Raw genomic sequence first — 21,817 nt, 5'->3', positions numbered from 1 at the left:
GGGAGTGGGCGTGGGGGTGGGGAGGGTCCCACCGAGGCTGGAGGAGTCAAGGCCTTCAGGGGCCCGAGGGGGAAGATAGAGCCAGGGTTCCGGAAACCTGGATCTGGGAGAGTGGTGGACTCGGGACCCTAACTCGGGGAACCTGGGAGGCCGAGGGCGCCGGGAGCCCGGACTCCTGGGCCCTGGGCTGGGAGCTTGGCAGTGGTGTGGGGGGGGCTGGGTTGGGAGGCCGCTGATTGATTTCTGTTTACCGGCTGTCCCCGGCGGGCGGAAGAGCGAATCGCGCCCCATCCATCAACAGGCTCGCAGCCTCCCTAATAAAAACATTTTACTCCTAAATGATCTCGAACTAATTAACTCAAAGTGTTAATTAAAGTTTGCGCAGACAGCATTGTCATCAGGGAGGGCGGAGGATCCATCTTCCTGAGAGAGAGACAGGGTTGGGGGGGCCGCATCCAGAGAGGAAGGGAGAGTTCCCCCTCCCCCTCCCACACTGATCCCACATCCCTGTCCGCTGCTCCCCTAGCTCTTCTCACAGCCTCCCCTGGTTTTCTCTGTCACTTCTTTTACCTGCCTGTGTCCCTTCCATCTCTGTCACCGTGTCAGTCTCTGTGTCTGAGTTTCTGCGTCTCTCTGTCTCTTTATGATCTCTTACTGGAAGGCTGTCTCCCCACATTGCTCCCACTTCCCATTAATGGGGAGCCTTTATCCATGTGTCTGTGTGAGTCTTGGGGTTATGTGTGCAGACACATACGTGTGTCAGAATGTGTATGTGGACATGTGTGTATGTCAGAGGATACGTGTGTGTCAGAGTTAGTGTGTGCGAATGTGTGTTTGAGTCCAGGGGCAAGTGTGTGGACACCTGTCGGGGTTTGTGTGCGGACACGTGTGTCAGGGCTTGTATGCACACAGGTATGCGTGAGCGCAGCAGCACATGTGTGTGTCTAGATGTGTGTGACCAGTGCTGACAGGAGGGCTGTGGGACTCTGGCACGGTGTCCCTGAGACCTCTGGGAGTCCCTAGGGACACAGCCAGGGTCCCCTTCCTGTCTCCCTCTGGCACAGGCAGGCTGGAGCAGGTCTGCAGGTCCACTGGATAAATGAGTGACCAGGCGTGAACTCAACTGTGAACTCAGGTGAACTTGTGCACACATGGGTGTGCAGCCCCTCCCTCTGCCCCTGGACCCTGGACGGGGCCTCCTCCTCCACAGCCCCACTCTCCCCTTCCCCCTCATCCACAGCAGGCAGCCAGCCGGGCAAGGGAGCTGGGGCCAGGACAGGCCACCAGGCCATGGGCATCCGTTGGGTGGCTGGCTGGGCAGCCCCGGTGTGAGCTCATACATCAGGGCTGACAGGCTCCGAAAGCCCCGGAATTAAAACCTAAATCGAATATTGATCACCCGCTCCAGCCGTGGCGCTCACTACGGCCCCCCCCCAGCTCCCTCGCACTTGCTCCCTGCTCCCCTGCTCTCAGACGTCACCGTCACCGCTGTCCTGTCTTTCTCTTTCTTTCCTCCTCTCTCCCCTGCTTCTCCCCACCCTGGCCCCACTTGTTCTCGTGACTTGTCTCTGGCCCCAGCAGGTGCTCTCTCAGCCAGAGACAGAGAAAGGAACACCCAGAGACTGAGAGAGATTGAGAGACACACGGTCACAGAGACACGGGGATGCACAAAACAGACCCAGACACGAAATAGTTAAATGCAGACCCTCAGACAGACCCAGAGCAAGCAGCGCATAGAGACAAACCCAGGAAGACAGACAGACACACAGGCACCCACAGAGGAACACACAGGAAGTCACATATAGTCACACCCTGAAAGTCACATAGACACAGACACACAAAGATACTACACACAAGATGCAGATGGAGAAAGTTACACTCAGACGCCCACAGGCCGATAGACATGCACAGGCCCACAGAGTTACAACTACACACACAGGATCACATAGGCATGGGGTAGTGACACACAAAGACAGGCACAGTCACACAGCAAGTTACAACAACATAGGCAGAGTGAGACAGGGAGACAAAGTATTGTCATCCCTGCAAGGCAGATGGACAGACAGACTGAACTCCAGAATGACAGGAAGCACACACACATTCCCTGTCCTCCCATCTCCACTTTCTGACATAACCCCCACCCCCCCCCCGACTCATCCCCAGGTGCCACCCCCCACTGCTGCATCCGGGCTCTCAGACCTCATCCCCCTGCTCCAGACCAACTGGGCAGCACCTTCCACGCCCCAGGGTCCTGGGCTGCGCCGGGAGGGGAGCTAGAGAAGTGGACTCCAGAGGGGCAAAAGGGCTTCTCCTCCCACAGGGGCAGGGCCAAGGCCATGTTGACCCTGCTGATCCAGGGATCCGAGGTCTCGGTCTCTGAGACCACCTGTGGGATGGAGGCCAGACAGTGAGAAGAACTTCCCTGGGCCGTGACGGCTGGGGGGCGACCCCACAGAGTGGGCAGGGGCGCCGCCCCGGCCCGCCCCCCCCCCCCCCCCCCGCAACCAGCCCCTGGCTTCCCGGCTGGGGCGGGTGGCGGTGGAGGCCGGCGGTGGCGGCTGCCGGGGAGAAGATGAATCTTTCATGAGTGATTTGCGGCCGCCTCTTCTCGTCCCGTGTTGTTTAATGTTTCAATTTGGGCGAAAGCAAAACATTCAATCAGGCGGATTAAGTACGTAATGTGCCTCATCGCTCAATCTGTCGCCTCCGCCGGGCAGCCCGCCGGGTGGGGGCGGTGGGGATTAGGAGGGGGTGGTGGGCAGAGACCCCGACCAGGGGAGCCCCGTCCCCAGCTCCGCTCCAAAGCTGTGCCTCGGGAAGCCCCTCAGCCTGGATCCCCTGCGAGGCCCAAGTCTCCCCCAGTCCTGGATCCAGCCTCACCCCTTCGTACCACTTTCTGCTCCATCCTGGGGTGTCCACTTGGCTTTGGGGGCCCTGGCTTCTCCATAACCCCCTGTCCACCTGTCTTTCTCTGTCCACCTCTTGTCTTTCTGGGTGTGCCTGCCAGTTTCTGTCAATTTGTCTGTCTATGAGTGTCTGCCCATCTCTTTCTCTTTCCTTTTCTCTGTGTCAGCCTGTACTTCCTTCATCTCTCTCTGTCCATCTGATTTCTCTCTGCCTCCTTACTGGGTTTTCTCTTCTTCTTTACATCTCCCTTCTTTAGATCGACCCGCCATCCCTCTGTCACACTGTCCTTCTGTCCTCATGGCTTCTGTCTCTGTCTCTCGTGCTATCTGTATCAGAGTCTTCCCACTAGCCCAGCCTCTCTCTGTCCAACAGCAGTCTTTCTGTCTCCCTTACTCAGTGCCCACTGTCTATGGGCAGACCCCCCTCTGTCCCCCATCTTCCCCTATCCCTTTCTAATTTGGCACCTGTGCCATGTCCTCTCTCTCCTCTCTCTCTTTCGACCAGGATCTCAATCCTATCTGCCTGACCCTTGCCCCTTTATCTGCCTACTTCTCTGTCCTGTCTTCACCTCTGTTCCCATGTCCACCTGTTTCTTTGTCCCCATCTCTCAGTTTCTGTCTCTCTGTCTCTGCTCCCATTTGGGTCTGTCCCTCTGCCTTCCCTTCCTGGGGTTTCTTGACCTGTCAGCTCCCTGTCCCTCGGCTGGCCTAATCCCCTTGTCCACTAGGGGGCAGCAGGTACAGGCTTTTCTGGTGGGGAGGCTGACCCGATGGCTGAGGAGCTTCCCAGCTGTCCCACTGCCTGTCTGCAGACCATCCCAGTTCAGGAGTGTCCAGGCCAACCGGCCCACTCCTCCCTCAGACCCAGAAGTCTGGGTCTCCACGCCCTCCTGCCTCAGACCTAGGACCCCAGCCCCCCAGCCTCCTTCTCCCTCAGACCCAAGCATTAGGGTCCCCAGTCACCTTCTGTCTCAGAACCCAGGGGTCCTTCCTCCCACCCCCTCTTTCCTCCCTTCCAGGCAGGCTGTGACCTGCTCAGGGCTAAATGGAGATTTCAGCTGGGGGACTGACAGGCACTAAGCAGAAATGTTGTCACCACTGCCTGCTGCTGAGACCCATGGGGCCGCAAGGCCAGGGCCCCACAGCGTGTGCAGGCTCGGGAACAGGGACACACACAGATGATTCCAGGAAACACACAAGTAATAGGATTCCGTCATAACATGCAAGGGCACACACAGACCCCCTACCCCAGTCACAGCCGGGAGCCCTGGATCAGACCCCTCGCCCCCCAGAGAAGCTCACGGACACACACACACACTCTCCCCACCATTCAGAGTGACTTTGGGGTACAACACAGGCAGGGCAGGAGGCTCTCCCCAGACTCCCATCTCTGTGTGCACCCTCAGCCCCCAGGACCCCTCAGCGTCTGCCCCCTCCTGGGTGACCTTGCCCGCCCCTCCCCCTCCCTCTCAGCGGCCTCTCTCCCCTCTCCTCCCCTCTGCCCCCCCCTTCTCTCTCCTTTCCGTTTTCTCTCCTCTCTGTGCTCAACCCTCCCTCAGTCTCTCTCCCCAGGTCCTTAAGTTTCTCCTCATCTCTCACTTTTGTCTGTCAGTTTCTCCTGCCTCTTTCTCCATCTTTTTCTCTGAATCTGTCTTTGTCCATTTCTTTGCACCCCTGTGGCAAGTCTCTAACACCTGGGTTTCTCTCTGAGACTCTCTCAGTTTGTCTCTCAAACTGTCTCGATTTCTCAGTGCCCCCCCACCCCGTCTCTCTATCTCTGAGTCTCTCTCGGAATGTCTCTCTCGGTTTCTGTCTCCCTCTCTATAACTTCAGGCTTTGCCATCTCTGTTTCTCTCTCTGTGTCTCCGTGTCTCTGCATATCTCTGTCTCCCCCCGCTCATCTCTCTGGGCTTCTCTCTCACTGTCTGTCTCCCTCTCTGTCTCTCTGTCCATCCATCTCTCTCTTCTCCCAGCCCCTCCCTCCCTCCCCCTCTCTCCCTCTCTGTCTCACTCTTCGCCTCTCTTTTCTCTCTCAAGTGTTTTCAATTTTATTCTGAGTGGAATTAACTACCCCTGATGTCAAATTGCCGCCGAAATCGATAATAATATCTTTACAAAAGAGGATATTCTCCTCTCGGAGAACGGCCTCTGAAAAATGGAAAATTTAGTCGAAATTGATTCATTACTTGACACTTTATAGAACGGCTGCGTATTGATCGCACCTGTCATGTCCCATCTCCCCTAATCGAAGCTGAAGGCCGGCTCCGATGCCTGCTATTTTTCATAATTCCACCGCAGCCGACAGCTCCACAAACACCGCCGCTTACCCGGCCTCCGCCTCCCCGCTCTGGCCGCCACCGCGCGCGCCCTCGGCCTGGCCCCGGCCTCGCGGGCCGCGCCTGCACCGCGTCCATCTGTCCGCCGAGTCCCTGCATGTCCTCTGTCTGTCCTCCCCTCGCACGGGGCCACTCTCCCCTGCTGTCTGTCTGTCCTCTCCGCCCCAACCCCAAGCCCTAAGCCTGTCCGTCCCTTTCCTGGGACCCCTCCCCCCATCTGTCCACCAGTCTTCTCAACACCCCGCCTTTGTCCGTCTGTCTGACTCTCACCCCACCCCCACACACGCCTTTTCCCTGGCTGGCTGCCTCTCCCCGGCTTCCCGACGGCCCGTGTGGCTGTCTGTCTGTCGTCCGTGTCATCCCCTGCCTGCATCCTTCGCCACCTTCCAGGCGGTGGGGGTGGGGGAGGGGTGGGGGAGGGGATGCTGTCTGCTCCCCCTCTCCCAGCAGACTTGATTCCCCCGGCTCTGGATTTCCTCAGCGCTCCCCACACCCTCGGCCAGGCCTGGCCTCGCTGCAGCCCTGCTCCCCCGGCCCTCCTTCAGCCACCTCCCTAGGAACCCATGGCTGCCCGCCCTCCTCCCTGAACCCCTCTTTACCGCCTCCCCCCTCCTTCCCTCCCTGCTCTCTTTAACACCCTCCCCCTCCCTCCTCTCACTCCCTTCCTGACCCTCCCTGTGCCAGACTCTGCCTTCAGTGGGGACCCAGAGATGAATCCGACACAGGCCCTGCCCTCGGGGAGCCTTGAGCCAGGCTGGGTAGGGGGTGTCAGACTGCCAGAGGAAGTGCAGAGAGAGAGCCTGGGGGGTGCGGTGGACTCTGCTTGCGGGGGTGTCAGAGCTGAAGATCAGCGTCTTACGTGGAGTGTATACAGCAGGGTGGTATAGCCTGCTGCTTGGGGGCATAGACTGCCACCCCCCAACCCACCCCCACTCAACCCCCCCCCCCCACCCGGCCAGCTGCCTTGGCTCAGTTCCCACTTCCAACACTAGCTAGCTGTGTAACAGGGGGCAAGTGACTTCTGTGCCTCAGTTTCCTCATCTGTAAAATGGGAATGACGCTGATAACAGCACTTATCTCGTAGGGCTGTTGTTGAGAGAATTAGTTAATCTATGTATAGAGTTTGGGCCAGTGCCTACTCAGAGCAAATACCATTGAAGTGACAATTGTCATGGCTATGGTAACTGTGTACAGACCCTATTCAGCCCAGCTCCACCCTCCGCCCCCCCCCCCCCCCCCCCCAACTGCCATCCTTGCCTCTTGTGCTCCTGTGGTTCAGGGAGGACCTTGCCCACCTGGAAGTGGGTTGGGGGATGGATTCTTATGGCAGGAGGGGGGCGGGTCAGCGTATACCCTTCCTGGTTTCACCCTCAGTCACCTTTAGTAGTGTTCAGGCACCTGGAGACGCTTTCAGGGGTGTTACCCTCAATCTAAAGGGACGCATTAGCCCTCACGGGGTGGGGGGTGGGGGTGGGGGGGGGGGTCCTCGTACTCCCTAGGGGTTTGAAAAGAGTCTAATGGATGTTACAGACCCCAGAGGTGTTCTCTCTCCTTCATGGGTAATAAATTCAGTCCACTGGGTGCTTCAGGCTGGTGAGGGTGTCCTCTCTCTCTCTCTCTCTCTCTCTCTCTCTCTCTCTCTCATTTCCAGGGGGCATTAAACACCCTGAGGGCGTTCTCTCTCAGTGGGGTGTTAACTACAGTCATCTGCTATCGCAGCCTCCCTGGGGTTGTTAACTACAGCTTAATGGTCCCCCTCCTGTGAGATGCTTCCTTCAAGTCAAGTAGGTGTAGGTGATACTGCTAACGAGTGAATACGCAGCCCTGGTGGGTGTTACACGCCTCCTCGGACATGTCTAACAACAAGAACTCTGGCTTTTATTGAGCAGCTACTGTTTGCTCACAAGGCAGGGCACACTGATGTCCATCTCAGGAATCCTCCCAACCACCTGGGGCTCAGAGAGGGAGCATAGATGATCCAAAGATGCACAGCCCAGAAATCAGGAAGCCGTCTTCTCTGGAAGGGGGTTCTGAGCAGTCAGATGGGTGCTGTACAGCCTATCTGGTCCTGGCCACTGAGGGCATCAGAGCTCTCCTTCGGGTCCTCCATACCCTCTGACTGGGCATTGGAAGCCGCTCATGGTTATTACCTACACTCTAGGGGTGTTTCTGACACCCTGAGATGCCTAGTCTCTCCTGGAGGCGGGGCTTAAAGATAGGGTGTGAAAGCTATCTTAGCTGATGCTTTCTGCTGTCTTATGGGTGCCACTAACATTCCGAGGATGGGTGCTGGGTACACCGTAATAAATGGCATCTTCCCAGAGGGTGTGCTGTTTTCCTGAAGGGGGGAACATACAGTCAGTTGCATTCTTTCTGCCTGGAAGGTGTCCCTTCTCTTTTCTCAGGTGCCCTTTTGCCCATTTAATGGTCACAAAATACATTCCAGTTGGTGTTTTTGATGCCCTGACAGTGTTCTAGCTTTCCTGAAGGGTGTTGTCTCTCTCCCAAAGGGCGCCACATGCAGATGAGCCATCCTACCCCAGAGAGGGTGTTCCAGAACATTCAGAGCCACCCACTGTGAAGGTCCCAGGAAGATGTCCTCCACAGTCTGGTGGGTGTCACAGACACCCCAGGGGTACAGGTCCAGCTGGTGAGCTATCTTCAGGGATGCTGTGTACAGTCCGGGTTGTTCTAGATACCCAGAGGATGCTGACTTTCCTGAGGGTGTCTCAAGTTCCTCTTAATGACGGGATAGGGACACCCAGGGCAGGGGCTTCCCGCTGCCTACTTGAAAGAGTGTTGTTCCGTGTAGAGACAAGTGAAGGAGTTCTCATTTTCCAGCCAAATGTTTAGTATTTTCAATATGATTATTTTGAAGTAGTAATGCTCAGAGCAGGGGTGTTTATTTGGAGCTTGGCATGGTGCCAAGTGCTCTCCCATGTTCCTGTTTAACCCTAGCATGTAACTGACATTATTGCCCCATTTTGCAGATGAGAAAACTGAGACTGGGGGATGTTTAGTGACTTGCCCAGGTGGGGAGTGGTGAATAGGGCTGGAGCTGGGGCCTGTCTGAAGCCTTCTTCATCCCCTCATCACCTTGGTGTTGGCACCCGGGGGTCAGTGGGGCTGGGGAGATCTCACAGAGCTGTCCTGGCCACTATTTCTTGCCCCATACACTTTCCCCTCTGGAGGCAGGTGACTCCAGGGGCAATCCCTGAGGAGGTGGCACTGAGGCTTGGGGGTGGAGCCTGACCTTGAGATGGGAGAGAAAAGTGGGGGAGGGAAGCAGCAAGGGGGAGAAGGAGAAGGGGTGAGGTAGGTGCGAGAGAGGGAAAAGAAGAGTGGCGGGCTTCCCTGGTGGTGCAGTGGTTGAGAGTCCGCCCGCTGATGTAGGGGACACGGGTTCGTGCCCCGGTCCGGGAAGATCCCACATGCCGCGGAGCGGCTGGGCCCGTGAGCCGTGGCCGCTGAGCCTGCGCGTCCGGAGCCTGTGCTCCGCAACGGGAGAGGCCACAGCAGTGAGAGGCCCACGTACCGCAAAAAAAAAAAAAAAAAGAAGAGTGTCTAGTGAGGACCAGGGTCAGGCTGGGCTAGGGCATCTGAGTGGGAGCTGAGTTCTGGGCTGGGGGCTGCTCTCAGGGTCGTGAGGCCAGTGGCTATTTCCTTGTTATTTCAATGGGAGCGGATCCTGGGATGGGGCCCTTCCCTGTCACTGCAGTTGTGGGTATGTGCTCCTGTGACTGCGTGGGCATGTGAAGGGGAGTGTCAGTGTGCCTGCCCTCTGTTCTGTCTGTGATTGTCTGTCCACATGCCCTGGGCTCGTGTGTCAAGAGGGTTTGTGTGTCAGGGATGGAGTGTAGCTGTATATCACCATGGATCTGTGTATGTCCATGTGTCCAGTCTGTGGGTCCGCGGATCAGGGAATGGCTGTGAGTCAGGGTAGGTCTGTGTGTGCAGGCTGTGTGTCCATCTGTTGGTGTATATGCTTGTGTGTGTGTGTGTGTGTGTGTGTGTGTGTGTGTGTCTGCTACGGCTGTGTATCCATGTGCCCATAGGCTGTGTCCTGTGTGTGTGTTTGCACTGTGTTAGTGTATTCGTGTGTCCCTATGTCCGTGTCTGTGTGTCTGCTACCCAGACTGTGTTTGTGCGCGAGAGTCGTGTCCAGATCCAGTTCTGCGTGTCCAGCAGGGTCACGTAGTTGCCACCTCCACCTCGCGCCCGTCGGTTTGTCCGCGCGTCCTCCTCGGGAGGGGCGGGACGCGGAGGGCAGGGAAAGGGAGAGGAGGGGGGTCTCCACCTCTCCACCCACCCCCTCCCGCAGCCCCCACTCCCTCAGTCCCGGGATCGAACCTTATTTAGAGTCGCGATTCGACATCTGTTTTCAAATTTGATCAGCTCTGAACTTTATTTTCCGAGTTTGAGGAAAATTATATTCCATCGATCGCGCTCCCGCCCCCTCCCCCGCACCGCCCGCCGCCGCCGCCGCAGCCTCCATATATCTGCGCGCGGAGCCGGGCCGGGCGGCCGCGAGGGCGGGAGGCGCGCGGCGCGCGCCGCGGAGCAGCGGGAGGAGGAGGCGGAAGAGCGGGAGGAGGCGCAGGAGGCCGGTCGACCCCGCGCCCCCCGCCCCGGCCCTGCTGCCCCGCGCCTCGCTCGTGGCGCCGCCGCCCGCCCGGAGCTCCGTCCCCAGCTTCCCGCGTCTCTCTCTCTCTCTTTGCGCGTCTCTGTTTCGGGGGTCTCTCCATCTCCCTGTCTCTGCTCCGCCCCCCGTCTCTGTGTCTCTCGGTGTCCTGGTCTCTCAGTGACTCTCGCTCCCTGCTCGCGCCCCCTCTGGCTCCGTGCCCCCCGGGGCTCCGGGCATCTCCCCCCACCCCGTCCCTCGCCCCGGTGCCCACTCTCCAGGACGCCGCGGGGGCCATGGCTGTGGGATCCGAACTTTAAACACTTCTCCCCGGACCGGTGCGGATGCGCAAGCCCCGGAAAGTGAGTGAGCGCCGCGGCCGGCGCAGGGGCGGGGATGGGGGGCGGGGATTCCTTCCCGGGGCGGGGGCCGGGCCGCGGGAGGCGCTTCCCAGAGACCTCCGGAGCTGGGCTCCCCGAGCCGGAGGCGGCGAGGCGGTTGGGGCTGCGTCGGACTCCCGGGAGGAGGGAGGGAGAGAGGGCTGGAGGTGCGCCCTCGGGGCAGGGTCCGGGACCAGGGCGCTGGAGAGTGTGTCGAGAGCGCGGGAGATGTGGCGGTGAGAGCGCGGGCTGGCGGGCCGACCTGAGGGTGGGTCTGGACTTTTGGGGCGAGAGTCTTGGGTTTAGAGAGCAGGGCTGAGGGCTTGAAATTTGGGACCTGGGGGCTCAGAGCCAAGAGGCTGGATACTTGGGATTGAGGGTGGACCGTTTGGGGCTGGGGGTCAGGACTAGGGCTGTGGATATTTGGGGCTGGGCTCAGCATGGGGGGTTGGATTCGCGGGGTGGGGGGGCCGGGAGGTCTGGATTTGGAGCTGGAGTTCAGAGCTGAGGATCTGCAGACTGGGCTCTAGATATTTGGGGTGAGGGGTCCCAGGGGCTGTGGGAAGGCCATTTGGGCCAATTCTGGGGTCTGCACACTTCTGGGCTGGGAGTGCAGGCCTGGCCGTGACCTTTGGGGGGGCGTGTCCTTCTGGGGACAGGTGGCCTAGTGCCACACACCTCTTCTGTCCCAGTCACTTCACAACTGTCCCAGGACCACACCGGGCCACCTCTGACATCTCTTTCCTGGCTGGGTCTCTTCTCACTGACTCTCTGTTCCTGTCTCTTCCAGGATCTCTGTGTCCACCTCCAGCTCTTCCAGAATCTATCCCTCCGTCTCTGTGACTCTGTCTCTTGCAGCATCTGTCTCTACCTCTTTGGGTCCAACTCCTTAGACTGTCTCTCAGAATATCTGTGCCTATCTCTGCCTTCCCCTATCTTTCTCAGCATCTCTCTGTCTCTCTGTCTCTGCCTCTCTCTGTCTCTCAATATCTCTCTGTCTCTGTCTTTCTCAGTGTCTCTATCTCTGTCTCCCCCTCACTGGTTTCCGCTCAGATTAAGCCGGGGACCTAATTCCAGGCCCAGGATCGAATTTTCTGGCAACAAAGGGAAATAGCGAATCGATCGGTCGCTCCGGAGATTAAGAGACAAGCAGCGCGCGGATCTATCACGGCTAAACGGCCCCCCCTCCCGCTCCCTCCGCCCGGCCAGCCGCCGAGGCCCAGACGCGCTCCGCATCGCCAAGCAGCCTCAGGAGCCTCGGCTGCCCGGCAGGCCAAGCCCAGAGCAAACTGCGTGCCCTGCCGCGGGCCAGAGCCCTGGGCGGGGTGGGAGAGCACAGCTGGCCCCTGGGGAGGGGTGGAGGGGGTAATGAGTGAAACGGAGGCAGCACACCACCCCAAAGAGTCGTGCTGCATACACCTGTGGTCTCAGGTTACACCTTTCACCCACACCTGTCTATCAACGCACCTGTCACATCGATGTTCCCCCTTTGGACCTCTAGGTAACATTCGTCTCCTTATACCTGTGCCCTGTAGGTAACCCCTCTCCTCCACACCTGTTCCCTTCATCTGCCCCTAAAGGTATCACCTGTTTCCTTTCACCTGCCCCCCCCACCCCCCCCCCAGCCCAGGTAATACTCGTCCCTTGAAACCTGCTTCAAAGATGCCCGTGATATAGCTTACCTGCACCTCCAGGTAACACCTATTCTCCAAAATTTGCCCTTTCCACCTGAATGCCTGCATCTGTCTCATTTCATACCCCATTATCCCTGCACGTGCACCACCCGACCTGCCCCCTAAAGCTCTAAACACACTTGTTCCTCACACATCTATATTTCTTCATCTCTGTCTCCCCTCAGGCAGTACCTGTTCACTCTCTCTCTCACACACACACCCTTTCCTTTGCATGTAGGCACTCACACGTGTGTCCTCCTTCTCTGTCCTCAGGTGACGCTCCCTCCCACCCTCCTGGCTCTCACCCATACCTCTCCCTTGCGATGCTGGCCTTGTCTACCATCACACCGGTCCTTCCGGAAGAGCGTCCCACGCACCATCACTTGAGAACACACCTGCTTCGTGGCACTCTCTCTGCCTGCACCTAACTCCCTCACACTCCATCTCCCATAATTTAACATAAGTACACCTACTTCCAAAGGCTTCCCCCATACCTGTCATTTCAGGTAACTCATCCCAGACAGCAACACATGCGCCAACCCCACATGTCTCCTAACCACCCACGCCCCCCCCGCCCCTGCACCTGATGGCTCACACATGCAATAGCCCCCAGGTATCATGTGTATCCTTCTTCCTCCGGTCCCTTCCCTGCCATGATGTCTCCTACAAGCCCTTGTGCTCTGAAAGCCCCACCAACCCCACCTGCACACTTGCTGCTGGCCTTGCGTCCGACTCCTCCCTGTCTCTCTGTCTCTGTCTCTCTGTGTCTCCCAATGCACAGCTTCACACTTATACATGTTTGGGCAGGGAATCTGTCCTTGGCCACAGGTACCTGCTTCACCTGTATACCTGTCCTTCAGGTACTACCTATCCACCTCTCTTCTCTTCCCACATACCTAATTTCCCATGTTTCTCACTTCCTTTTTCCTTGCCTCACAAGGTCACACCAACATCTCCACACATCTGCCCGTTGCTCACCTGTCTACCTCAGGCATCACCTGCTCCGGTACCACGTTCAGTCATTTCTTCAGCAAACAAGTACTGAGCCCTCCACATGCCACCTCCTTAATCTCTCTCTGCTTTCTCTCTTCATCCGGGTCTCTGCCATACCCCTGGCCTCCCCACTCCTGCCCCACAGACGTGCACCTGACACCTAAAATTGGGTCCCCCTCTAGCCTTCTCCTCCCCCCACATCCACGTAGCCCTCATCCCTTCATAGCTTTTTCAGATGCTGTGCACCCACCCCACCCCTCTCAACCACCTGCCCACACAACCTGTCACCCCCACCCCTTTAGAGCCTAACTTTCAGATCCCTACACCCGTCTCCAGCCAGCTCCCCTCTAGTAAGACCTGTCCCTTTTCATAGAACCTGTCATCAGCCATCTACCTGCTCAGGGAACACCTTTCTCAGTGAGCATAAGTAACACCTGTAGCATTTGTTAAACACATATAATACCTGTTCCCAGCCGACCACACACCTGCCCGCCGCAGCGTGCAGAAGCCCTTAAGTCAGAGGTTCTCAGACTGTAGCAGGCATCGGAAAGATCTGGAGCGCTTGTGGACCACAGAGGCCTGGGTCTCACCACAGAGACCCCGGTGCAGCAGGTCTGCTGAGGATCCTGAAACTCTGTGTTTCTAACAGGCTCCAGGTGACGCTGCTACGGCCGCTGCTGCGGCTGGGTCACGGACCACTCACGAGTAGCACCTGCTCCTAACATGTCCCCGCGACTGCTTATTAAACCCATCTCTGTGACAGGCGGTGTCCTCAGTTCTTCATATCCATTGTCTCATTTCATCCTCGCAAGACCCTTATGAGGCAGGCCCTTAACCCTTATTCCCATTTTGCAGAGAAGGAAACTGAACCCACAGAAATGGAGTCATTTCTGGGCTCAGAAGCTGGTAGATGTTGGAGATTTGCCTCCATCTGAGGCCATCTGACTTCAGGCTTCCAGGTGTCCTTGCCCCCCACACCTGCCTATCAGGTGACTGCCTTCTTCCATAGACACTGTCCACCTTGTCACTTGGGCATCATTTGCTTCCCAGTCACCTGCCAGCTACACCCCAGCCTCACATTCTCCCTCCACTCCTGCCCTCGGACATGCCCCACCTCCCTGCTGGCACACCTGTCTCTCTCCGACACTGACTCCCCTGGGCCGAGCTTGTCATCCTCATCCTGGCTCCCACCTGCCCCCCAAGCTGCATGGAACCAGCAGCCCCCTGCCAACACACACCTGTCTCCCCAGATACACCTTGGTCTCCAGAACTACTCTTCTCGCACCTCTTTCCCAGCTCCTGTTTCCTATCTTCCCACTTGTCTTTTATCCCCTCTCTCTACTCCATCCCTGCTCCGTCTGCCCATCTCCCCCCATCTGCCTATCCCTGAATCTGAATCTCTCTGTCTCTCTGTCCTGTCTCTTTTTCTCCCTCTCTGTGTTCTCTGCGTTTCTCCATTTCTGTCTCTCTCAGTGTCTTTGTATCTCTCCCTATCTCTTTATAGCACCCTGGCTCTCTGTTTCTCTGTGTCCTGCACTCTCCGTCTCATTCTCTCTCTGTCACCTCCCTCCTCTTCTGTCTCTGTCCCTTGCCTTCCCCTCTGACGGTGGAAATCTTGGGGGGCTTGAAGTTATACTGACCCGCATTTGAGTCCAGGCATCACCACTCACCCCTGTGGGACTTTGGCCAAGTTACTTTCCCTGTCGGAGCCTCAGTTTCCACATCTGTGAGATGGGCATTGTGGCAGTCGCTACCTCCCAGGTTGTGGTAAGGATGTGACGCGGAGGGAAGCGAGAGAACTGGGGGCAGAGAGGGGCCAACCTTCCCTCCGTGGGTCCCTCTCTGTTCTTGTCTCTTTCCCAGGGCTGCAGCCCCACCCGGCTGTCAGTGGAAGCGTGTGTGGTGGGGGGAATGGAGAGAGATGTGGGCAGAGGCGTCCTGGCCGGCTGAGGCCTGGGCATGGGACCCGGTGTGGGGCTGGGGACAGAGATCGATCCGCCTCGGCGGCAGTGCGCGGGCCAGGATTGCATCTTGTCACAATAATTTATTGCTCTCATCCCATCTGATCGATGGCGCTGAATTAGCACCGCGTGATGCCCCTGGAGCCCCGAGCCTCCCCCAGCCCAGCCGGACCCTGGCCCTTCTCTGGCCCTTGTGGGATCCCTGAAGCCCAGGCACCCAGTTCCAGCCAGCCCAGGCCCCACACCTGGCTCCAGGCACGGGGGTCCTGCCCTCCGTCCCTAACCTCTCTGCCCCCTCGCCCCAGGTCTTGCCTCTCCACCTCCATCTCAGCCCCTGGGTCTCTGCCTTTCTGTCCCTTGACTCACCATCTCTCTGTCTCTGTTTCCCTGCCTCACTCCCTTTAGCCTGAGTTCCATTTTAATAGTATTTCCTGAGCACATACTTGGTGCCCAGCCCCATGACCAGGACACACAGCATCCCTGCCCCTTGGCCAGTACAGTCCAGAAGGGCTCTCGTGGTCTCTTGGCTCCTGGGACTGGCTGACCACACTTGCCTTCGGTTCCCTGCCCCTCCACCCGCCTCCCCAGCACCACCAAACCGAGGTCATTGCCCCTACACGTCTGTCACTGTCGCTGGTAGAGGGCATGGGGCCAAAAGGTCCAGCCCGGGCAGTGGGGCAGGGCCTGGGGTGTGAGGATGGGACAGGGAGACAGCTGCAGTTGAGGACCAGCTTGGTGTTGGGAAGAGGGTGGGATTCAGGATGAGGCAGGGGTTGGAGCTGGGCTTGGAATGGGGCAGGTGGAGGTGAGGAGGGGTGGGGGAGGGGTGGCTTTTGGAGTTGGGGTGGTAGCCAGGAGCTAGGTCAGGCCCGCAGAAGGGCCAGGGTGGGTGTCAAGGTGGCCGTGAACCCGCACTTGGGATCTGCCTGGGTCAGCTGACCGATTCACTTTCCTGAGGCTCCGGCCTCTGCCCTGCAGCTCCTCGCAGCTCTCCCTCATCCTCTCCTTTGCCTCTGCCCTAATCCCTCAATTTTCCGCATCTCTGCCCCCTCCTCTCCTTCCTCCCTGACCCGGGGTCTCTCCTCCCAGCAGCTCTCTCCCCGTGACCTCCAGCTCTAATTCACTTTGTGACGCCTCTCTGACTCACTCCCCTTTCCTGGGTTTCCCTAACTCGATCTCCCGCCCTGTCCCGGTGTCTCTGTCTCTGTCTCTGTCTCTGTCTCTCTCTGTCTCTCTGTCTCTCTCTCTCTCTCTCTCTCTCTCTCTCTGTCTCTCTCTCTCTCACACTCTCGCTGCTTCTCGCTCCCTCTCTGTCTTTGTGGGGCTCTCTCTGGCCTCCCATCTTTTCTCTGGGTCTCTCCCATCTCTGTTCCAATCTATTTCCTGCTCTGTGCTGCTTCCCTCTTCTCTGTCTCTCTCTCGCCATCACGCTGTCTCTCTGTCTCTGTCTCTCTCCCTCTGTGGGTGTCTCTCCCTCTCTGTCTCCCCCCACCCCTGCGCTTCCCCCATCTCTCTGGGTCTCCCAGGGGAGGGGCAGGCGTGGGGGAGCAGCCTGGGCTCCCGGTCCGTCTGCGGTTGCTGCGCCTCCCTCCCTCTCCCTTCCCCCAGCGCTGTTTGGTAGGCGGGGTGCGTGGCACTGCGGCTCCCACCTCCCCAGGGACGCTCCCTCGCCAGCCCCCCCCAATGACACCGTTCCGCGTGCTGGCCACAGCCCCAGGGACATCCGTGCAGAGGCTGGGGCTCAGGGAGAGAGACAGAGACCCACAAGAGACACACACCGCCCCAGACAGAGACGCCAGCTAGAGGGAGAGACAGGGTGAGGGTGGGTGTGAGGTCTCCATCCCTCCCTGGCTTCGTGCCTTCCAAGCACCCCATACCCGGCGCCACAAACACACCTCCAGGCTGGAAGCTGGTGCCCCATCTGTCTTGCACAGTCAGCCTGGGCAGAGGTTCCCGTGTGTGTGTGTGTGTGTGTGTGTGCGTGTGTGCGCACGCATGTGCATGTGTGCAAGCTGTCTGGACTGTGTGTGTCTGTGGTGTGTGACAGTGTGGTGGGGGGGCTTGGCTGTCCTTTTGTGGGACTGTGGGACTTGTGTTGCAGCACGTGTCAATGTGACGTGTGGAGATGTGTGTGTTCCTGGGCACAGTGACTGTGCGTGCGTGAGGACTTGGGATTGAATTAAGCCACACGTGTCATGTTTGGGAGCATGTGTGTGACTTGGGTGTGATGCTCAGCTGTCTGGTGTGTGACAGCCCCAAAACTTTAGGGCTGTTGCCGTGTCCGGAGTTTCCGAGTCAGGTGGCCGCACGGTGTGTCTGAGTGACCAGGACAGGACAGCCCACATCTCTGAGGGCCAGGAGATGAGAAGGCTTAATAGCCCAAGGGAGACGGGGTGGAAGGACCGAGGGTGCCACCCAGGTGGGACCCCAGGGGCCAGGCTGGTGAGTGTGCGTGTGAGGAACACGCAAAGGACTAGCTGTGGACATGGTCACAAATCCCCGCAAATCTCTGCATCGCAGATTGGCTGTGCGAGCGTGTGGGCAATACCTTGTTGTTAAGGGGGTGCTGTTGTGTGTCTGAGCCTGTGGGCTTGTGTCTGAGTCTGGGATCAGACACGTAAGGGGTGTGTGTGCGTGCCCGCGCGGTCATTTTGGAAGGCTGGATGTAACGAGCTGGATAAGGAGTTCATGACAATGAAGGGACATCCTCTGTGTGACCAGCCATGAAGGGTGTTGAAGGCTGTGTGTGTGGTTGTGCAGTCACGTGTGACTGTTGGATGGTATGAGTGCACTACTGTGTGAACCAATGCCCGGCGATGCGTGGGGCTGAGCCTCTGATGTCGTGGGAGCGTCAGCCTGTGTGGTGCTGCGTGTGTGTCATGGGTGCCTGTGTTTTGTGTGGGGGTGAGGCAGCTCTTAAATGAGCCGGCTGTTGTGGGGATGACACTGCGTGCCCTTGAGAGAAGTAGTGAGAGGTGTGTGTGTGGGGGGGGGGTGTGTGTGTACACACAGAGACACCCCTGCCAGGGTCAGGCCGGAGCATTTGGTGGATGTGGGCACGGGTAGGAGAGGGTGACCTGGGGAGTGTGGGGCAAGTCCGGGCAGGAGAGCCCCTGTCACCCTCCTGACCCCGTCCTCCCCAGGACAGCCGTGGGGTCTCATTGGTGCCAGTGACGGGAGGTCCTTGAGCCTAGGTTTGGACGTGGCATGGACGTGGCATAATCTGTACGGACAGGTGTGCGGTGAGCACGTGCTAATATAGTGTGTGACAGCAGGCATCCGGCTGTGCGCACCCAGATGGGACACTGTGTGTGTGGTGTGTGAAGCGCGTCTAGTGGTGTGTGTCCAGAGAGAGCGTGTGCGTGCACCGGGACCTGCTGTGTGTCTCTACTGTGTGCACAGGTGTGTGCTACACGGGTGTGTGGTGTAGGGAGGTGTGTGTGTGTGTGCCTGTCGGGGTGTGTGCGCGTGCGCGTGCAGGGGGCCGAGGGAGAAGGGTCTTGGGCCGCATCTCTCTCCTCTTTAGACAGAGCCCCAGAGAAGATATGAAATTTAAAAAAAAAATCAATTCTCATTCCACTTGTACAGATCGTGTTAAGGGGAGGCGGCGGCGGTGGGGGGGCGCTGGGTGAGGGATGAAGGGGCTGGGGTGAGGGTGTGAGGCCCGAGGCGGCTCCCGAGGCAGCCGGAGCAGCTTAGAGAAATCAAAACAGCTGGTTAAACCCCAGCCCCGGGGGCCGGGGTGATGGGGGCCTGAGGAGACAGAGGCAAAGAGAGATGGGGAGAGACAGAGACACCCAGAGACAGAGACAAGAAACAGAGACACTCAGAGATGGAGATATTTGGAGATAGAGGCAGACAGAGAGATGGGGCCACAGAGACCCTGAGAGAGAGAGAGACAGAGAGAGGAGAGACACTGACACCCAGCAGGCCTGAGAGAGGCTGGGATCTGTCTCTAGTGAGACAGCAGCGGAGGCAGGCCTGGGCCAGTGCGCGCCTCACACACGTGCACACACAGGGGCAGGGGCTGGCTTGGGACATCCACAGATGGATGGGTGGATGGACAGACAGCTGGACAGATGATGGCGGGAGCATCAGGGCCCCAGGGTGGGGTTATCTCTGAGTGCCTGGCTTGGGACATCCACAGATGGATGGGTGGATGGACGGACAGCTGGACAGATGATGGCGGGAGCATCAGGGCCCCAGGGTGGGGTTATCTCTGAGTGCCTGGCTTGGGACATCCACAGATGGATGGGCGGATGGACAGACAGCTGGACGGATGATGGCGGGAGCATCAGGGCCGCAGGGTGGGGTTATCTCTGAGTGCTCAGCCCACCCAGGTGGGCTGTGGGTCTGAGTGTGGCTCTGTGTGTGTGTGTGTGAGGCCGCGTGTGTCTGTGGCCTTGCGGTGGCTGGCTGTGTTGGTGTGGTGTGTGCACCTCTGTCTCCTTGCGTGGTGGAGCACGTGTGCACGCGGGGTCTCGTGCTTGTCTGTGCGACTCGTGTGCTCTCGTGTCACGTGTGTGTGACTGGCTTGGCTGTGCTGCTGTGTGTGCCTGGGTGTGCCTCTGTTTCTGTGTGGCGCTGTGTCAGTGTGTGATTGTGGGTCTCTGTGTCTGTATTTGACTGTGAGCCTTGGTGTATGAGAGCGTGCCTGTGTTAGTGTCTGTCTGTCTGTGGTTTATGGTTGTAGGTCTTTGTTTCTGTATGGGACTGATTGCTGTGTGTCTCGTGCATGTCTGTGTGTAACTGTGTGTCTGTCTCTGGGTTGATGTCTATGACCAGGATGGTGCGTGTCTGACTATTCTGACACGCATGTCTGTCTGTTGTGGGAAACATGGTGGTATGTGTGCCTGGGTTGCTGTGTGGGTCTATGTGATGTGTGTCAGTTGTGACAGTCTTGATGTGTATGAGTTTGTGGACGTGTGCAGCACACATCTTTGTGCTGTGTGTTGTGTGTGCCAGTGTGGTGTGTGTCACTTTGTTGAGCTGTGGCAGTGTGGTGCGTGTGCCTGGGTCGGCGTGTGGGTCTGTGTAGCTGCTTTGCAGGGAGAGGAGGAAGGGCCGCTCTCGCCCACCCAGCCCCTCTCCACACTGCTGCACGCGCACGCACACGCGCACACACACATCTTCGGTGCCATGGCTGCGGGCGGTGGAGATGGGGGGCGGGGGGTATGGAGGAAGCAAAATAAAATTAAAAATTGAAGCTTGCCCGGAGTCCCCATCCGCCCCGCACGGACTGACTGGGAGGGTCGGGGTTGCGGCAGGCAGCTCCCCCTCTGCAGTCACTGGGGCTGTGTGTCCGTCCTTGTGTCCGGTGTCCTGCCGGGCCCCTGCCAGGGCCGCAGCCCCAGCCCCGCAGGCCCTGCTCCCCTCGTCGGTCGATCTGCGATCAATGGGGCCAGGGGGGCGCCAGGGGCAGGGCGAGATCAAAGGGGCCCCAAGAGACGGATGCTGGGACAGAAACAGAGATTCGGAGACGGGGAGACAGAGACAGAGAGACATGGAGACAGGGATGTTGGGAGGAGAGATGTGGGGACCCAGAGACATAAAAACAGGGTGGTGTGGAGACGCAGAGACGTGAGGACCCAGGGACGGAGAGACATGGGGACCCAGAGATGCGGTGCTGCACCCCGGACAGTCAGGGCAGACATGCAGGGAAGGGGACAGAACCAGAGGGGGTGGGGGCCGGTCCCCGTGGGCCTGACAGGACACAGGAGGGGGACAGAGACGGGAGAAGAGGCAGGCAGAGACCTCGAGATGGCAGAGATGCGAGCGGGAGAGAGATGAGGGGGGAGCGTGGGAGCAGGCCCCGGAGCGCCGATCCCACGGCTCCTCGTTATAACGTGTCCGGAGGAGGCGGCGGGGAGTTGAAAGCGTCGGGAAGAGAAATCAAAACCAACACGGAAATGAGAGGGGCCAATAGGGGGTGGGGGTGGGGGGGTGCGGAGGCAGGAGGGAGGGGGGCCCGGAGAGGCAGGGAGAGCTGGGGAGGTGGGAGAGAGGTGGACGGGGCGAGGTGCGGGGAGTCGGGGGACAGAGGGAGATGGGGAGGGAGGTGGGGGCAGAGAGACGGAGAGAGTTAGAGAGGGGAGAGGAGGGGGGAAAAGAGACAGATGGTGCAGAGAGAGCGAGAGATGCAGGACCTGGGGAGACCGGGGAAAGAGACGAGAGAAGGGATGGGGGACGGGGAGGGACAGACCTGGAAAGAGATGGGGGAGCAGACGTGGAGGACGGAGAAGTAGGGAAAGACTGAATGATGGAGGGAGAGAGACAGAGAGAGACAGACAGGGGGAGAGAGCTGAGTGGAGAAAGGTGGGGAGAGACACCCCAGGTTGAGGGGAGGCAAGGAAGGAGGGAGGAGAGAGACAGAAAAATGGAAAAGAGATAGTGGGAGGAGACAGAGAAGGGAAAAGAGAGACAAAGAGGGAGAGAGAGACAGGGAGGGAGATAAACAGAGAAAGTTGGGGAGCTGGGGTGAGATGGGGGTGTGGGAGCGAGGGCGGAGGGGCTGCCCCCAGGAGGGTCTGAGTGCTGGAGGGAGCGAGGGGGAGGAGCCTCAGTAGACACGGGGCTGGGGGCTGGGGTGAGGGTGGCCGTGGGAGACCGGACAAGTGTGAGGGCAAGTGGGCTGACAAGTCCCCTCTGGTGCCCAACGGGTGGGGTGGGGCTTACGGGGGAACAGTGTGTGTGGGATCTTCTGAGCAGCCGAGTGTGTGACAGGGATGGTGTGTATAAGAGTGTGTGACGGGGAGGGGTGCGGGGGTATCTGAGGGGCTTGTGTCTAAAGGAGGGAGGCTGAGGACAGCGCGCCCTCTGAGAGGTGGGGTCTGGCGGGGTGGAGTGGTGAGAGGCAGAAGGATCTGGGAGTTGGAGTGTCTGGGATGGGCCTCTGACAGGAGCAGATGTCTGAGGGTGTGGGTGACCTAGGGTGAGGTCTGGGTGGT

General features: G+C 58.8%; 1 protein-coding gene across 1 annotated transcript in view; it reads left to right on the top strand.

The window, feature by feature from the left end:
- The window catches only part of ERFL (ETS repressor factor like), a 38,938-nt gene that overhangs the window by 10,540 nt on the left and 6,581 nt on the right, over positions 1-21,817 (top strand). The window lies entirely within an intron of this gene.

This window comes from Phocoena sinus, chromosome 19, assembly GCF_008692025.1.
Source record: "Phocoena sinus isolate mPhoSin1 chromosome 19, mPhoSin1.pri, whole genome shotgun sequence".
Classification (NCBI taxonomy): Eukaryota; Metazoa; Chordata; class Mammalia; order Artiodactyla; family Phocoenidae; genus Phocoena; species Phocoena sinus.
The sequence above is the reverse complement of the archived record's forward strand: the minus strand, read 5'-3'. Positions and strand labels throughout refer to the sequence as shown.